The sequence below is a fragment of the Primulina huaijiensis genome, chromosome 17, assembly GCF_012295235.1.
Source record: "Primulina huaijiensis isolate GDHJ02 chromosome 17, ASM1229523v2, whole genome shotgun sequence".
In the NCBI taxonomy this organism is placed as follows: domain Eukaryota; kingdom Viridiplantae; phylum Streptophyta; class Magnoliopsida; order Lamiales; family Gesneriaceae; genus Primulina; species Primulina huaijiensis.
Genome location: NC_133322.1, coordinates 14,410,030 through 14,415,131, shown reverse-complemented (window position 1 = coordinate 14,415,131; position 5,102 = coordinate 14,410,030).

Here is a 5,102-nt window from a genome sequence, read left to right as displayed (position 1 = left end):
TAGAGTCTCAATGTTGTCCTGGGTCATAAGAACTAATGGCGTACAACCATAAACTAGGACGTTTTCACTCGATAAGTGAGAACCACTTGGAAAGTCCTAAATGAAGGGTTGTTTAGTGCACTCTACCAGGAGCACCTATCTGCATGTTCGGACATCATATTGTCCCCTACCAATGAAACATGGTACTCACATCGCAGATACTAGTCTCAAACTCGAGCGGCCTATATCCTTCTTAACGGCGGCTGAATCGACTAGGAACTCTTTAGAATATACAGTATTCCAAATATGAGTTTCATGATACTCATCATATGAGTATCTCGTGTTCTTTCTACTATTTGTATATTCAAGGATTTTATCTATGCAACTAGCATGGGTATACATATAAAGATGTGCCAAAACATTAATTTCAAATATAATTAAAATAAAGATTGTTTATACATAAAGTTTCATTATGAACGCTCGGCCAACACTTGGCTCGACGGGCACCAACTCTAACAGCGTGTTGCATGAAAAATTTTAACTGCATGTTGGTTACGTAGTTTGGACGAAGTATACAGAGATGCCTCCTAGAAGGATTTTGCGTAGGAATGATGAGGATAGACATAAGGAGGAGATTTCACAGCCTCTACCTAATCAAGATGCTAGTGCCCGTGTACTAGCTGGTATGGCACATTTACTAGAGCAACACGTAGGAAATGGAGCGAGGGTTAGACCGGAGGCTGCATATGAGCATTTTAGGAGGATGAATCACGAGGATTTTCACGGCACTACTGATCCATTCGTTGCTGAGGTATGAATTCGATCTTTGGAGGTTATTTTTCATTACATGGATATGGCGGATGCTGACCAAGTTTGTTCCACTATCTATCTGCTGAAGGGCGACACTTCCTTATGGTGGGAAGGAGCGGAGCGAGAGGTGAACTTAGCGACTTTGACTTGGGAAGAATTCAAGAGGGTGTTCTATGATAAATATTTCACTACTGATGTCCGTTCTGGGCTTAAGAGAGAGTTCATGAGTCTCCGTCAGGGGGATTGGTCTGTTGCCGAGTTTGTGCAAAAGTTTGATAGGGGCTGTCATTTTGTGCCCTTGATTGCCAATGATGCTGCTGAAAAATTACGACACTTCCTAGATGGTTTGAGGCTGACTATCCGTCGTCATGTGATGCTCAGTGATCCTACTGATTATACTACTGCCGTTGCCAAAGCTTTTAGAGCCGAGCAGTCACTCAAAGATATTGATTGGGAGCTACAACGAAAGAGGAATCGTGCTCAAAAAGCTAGTCAGAATAATAAGAATCTTTATACGGGACCGCCTAAGCAACCAAAACCACCAAAACCACAAGGACAACCAACTAGAGGGAACATTCCGAAGGCTGTGAGAAACCACTGTGCAAGGAGTACAATCGTCCACACTATGGCAAGTGCATATAGGGCACCTACATGTGCTTCAAATGCGAGGAATTGAGACACAAGACTATGGATTGCCCAAAGTTCCAGCAACCCACTGATGGAAGAGTTTATGTGATGCAAGCTGAGGAGGCCGAGGCAGAGCTGACACTACACTGATTACTGGTAACCTAGCTGTTTAACATTTTTTACGATGCGTTTCTTGCATGAAATGTTAAAATGGGTTATGGGAATTGATTGGGTTAATGAAGAACTTAGAGAAGAATATGGTACATGCACTACTTGAGCTGAATTTAGGAGTCAACATTGGGAAATTTTGGGATAGAAATACGATTTTCGAGATTGTGAGGACCAAATTGAAGAGTAAGATTTAAGTTAGAGGTTAAGTTTGAAGTGGATGAGGGAATCCAAGCTTTTCAATTATCAAGACAAGGAAAATTTCGAGTACGAAATTCTATTTAAAGGGGGGAGATTTGTGACGTCCGAAAAACCAAACCTACGTAAACCGCATGCATGCAAATCACTTGAATTTCTTAATTGTTTTCTTTAATTGATTTTAAATGCTTGCATGATATTTGTTAAATGATTAAAGGTATGATTGCATGATTAAATGGTTATATGACATAATTTCATGAGATTGAAGGATTTTACCCGAATATTCGATAATAGGCTAGGGAAAGGAGACCGGTGACTACCAAGACAAGAATATATATTTTTCCTTAAATATTTGCAAGGTTTCCTAATATGAATAAACATAATTTAATTTTTCTAAAAATGTTAGAGTTCGAATTATTTTACGAGTAGAACTCGATTTTTCTCGAGAAGCCAATTTTGGGCAAACAAGGAGTTTAAAAAGATGAAAAATATTATTTTTGGGAAATTTATTTTATAAAATTTTATATTTTAATTAAATAAGGATTATTGGACCCAATTTAACTAAATTGAGTAGGCCCAATTGTTCCAATACTTGGAGACCCAAACTCAAAGCCCATTAACTTTCAAATTAAATCTATAAATATGTTACCTAGGGTTTCAAAACACCATAATTCACATTGCATCAGCCAAAAATACACACTAGCACCCACCAAAATTTTGAGAGTTTCAAATGAAAGAAAAGCTAGGAGTCTTCGTCGACCATTCGTCCTTCCTCGCCGACGATCACGTATTCAAGCGTTTTAAACGTAAAGACACGTTTTCTAAACCCTTTTATGCATCATTCTAATCATAATACGCATGTTTCAATTGTTTTTGGATGAAAAATATTTATGTTCGATGGTTTAAAGTTTTTGTCAAATATTTTCAAAATATTTGAACGTTTTACGTATATATGAACGTGGTATGATTTTCAACGAGTACGCTGCCAACGCAACATGAAATATGGTTAAATCATGAATAATTTTAAAGGAAAACAAGGCTGGAACCAAGGCATGGCAAGGGAAGAAGGACCAAGGGATTTTCTAGGATAACTCACATGTTAGCTTGAACTAGGTGGCTCGACTTTGTGCATGGGGGCTCACGGCTTGACCAGAGCTTGGGTTGGGGCATGGGCAGGATGTGGGTCAGGGTTTGGAGGAGTCCTAGCAGGCCCTATCAGGCTAGGACTCTTCCCATGGCTTGCAGGCATCGGATTGGTTTATTAAGGTGCTGGGCGAGGTTAGGCTGGCTTGGCTGGTCCAATAGGATCCCAGGGAGGTGGCCAGGGTTCGTGGCATGGGGCTATGCAGGGTGGATCGACGGGGCTCGAGCAAAACGTGAGATTGCTTAGGCAGCGTGTGAAATGTCTGCTNTATAGCCCATACTATAACCTCTCAAAAACATCTCATAACATAAATAAAAATCATAGAATATTTTTAACATAACTTAAAATCATAAATCATAACTAGTGCGGAAAACTAGCGTCGGTCCTCGGGTTATGTACACCTTCAGTCCAGCAAAGTCAACCATCAAGACCTCCATAAACATTATTATCCTAATCACCTTCATCAATCACACCTAGTGAGTTTAAAGACTCAGCATACCATAATCTTTATAACAACATAACACGTATACAAATCACATACAACAGTGAAAAATATTTGTACTTAAAATATCATTTTCATGAGGATGCATAAACTTTAAACATAACCATTTTCATAAACATTTTCATGATGCATAAACTTTAAATAAAAACATTTTCATAATCTTTTCATAAACATTTTTATATCGACATAAACATATTCATATCCATATCCATATTCATATTCATATTCATATTCATATTCATATTCATGTTCGTGTTTGTTGAATTCAGATCGTGATTGTGACCCGTATTCTTAAACGTATTGGGCGATGGATCCATCTATAAAAACCACAGTACTGGGCGGCGGGGACACCAGCGACACTCTAACCGGTCAACTGGGCCTTGGCCAACGTATTAACATATTCGTATTCGTATTCGTATTCGTATTCATATCCGTATCCAAGGAAACACGATCGTCGGGCTCCCACTGGGACCATAACCCTCACGTTATCTCCAACATGTAGTAGTCACAATCCCTTCACGTCTTTCAACATTTCGTATTTCCATCACTTAATAAAAACATGCATATAATATCGTTTTTCTTTTAAACCAAGCATGCAACATATCTTTTAAATGCCCATGTTAAATCATAAAAATCCATAAACATTTAAAATAAACGTTTTAACACATAAAAATCATAAAAAGCCATAAACGTTTAAAAATAACATTTTAACATCATAAACGTTTAAAATAAACATTTAAATCATAAACGTTCAAAATAAACATTTTAACATAAAAATCCACAAACATAAAAATTCCATAAACATTTAAAACTGACATATTAACATATAAAAATTCATAAACATTCGTAATCATTGAAAATAATCATGTTGGCATATAAAACAGCATTCAGGACACTGCCATGACGTTTACTAATTTTTAGGTGTAAAAAGACAGTTTTACCCCTGGACGTAAAATTTCACGTTTTTTTACATTTTCTTAATTCCATTGACTCTAACATGTCCCAAATAATTATTTAAGCTTACATGAATTTCCTCATATTTTTATTTAGCTTAAATCGAGGACTTCCAAATAAATCTTTAAATGTGACGTATTAATGCGTTTTAATCCCGAATTAAACCAAACCTTAATATAATTCTCCCAAATTAAAAAGTTAGACTTTTAATAATTATTTAAGCTTAAACCTAATTTTTCATAATTTTATAAAGCTTAAAACTAGGCTTCTCAGGTGGCTCGCAACGCTGGTCAGGGGCTTGGGCTAGGCTTGGTTGGTTTTGGGCGTGGTCTAGGGTCGGTAAGGGTCAGGTGGGCTCGGTGGTGGCTCGACTAGAAGAGTCCGAGTTCACTAGGAGTCCTATGTTCGAAGGAAGCTTACGCGCAGATTGTGGGGACTCGGTTGCAGGGCTTGTACGTGAGTTAGGGTCAGGTTCTAAGGGTCAGGGTTAGTCAAGAGGGTGCCTAGACAGGTTGGCTCGGGTTTGGCTCGACTGTGGCTCTACTAAATTAGGAGATGGCTCGGTGAGTTCTTGCATAAATTGGAACCATGGGTCCACAGGGGTGGTTCATGGCTCACAAGGGTAGTTTACGTAATAAAAAGTCTATGTTTAAATTTGGGATCCAAATATTAAGTTTTGAATTTATTCGGAAATTAAACGCCTTACGAGTTGTTAATTAA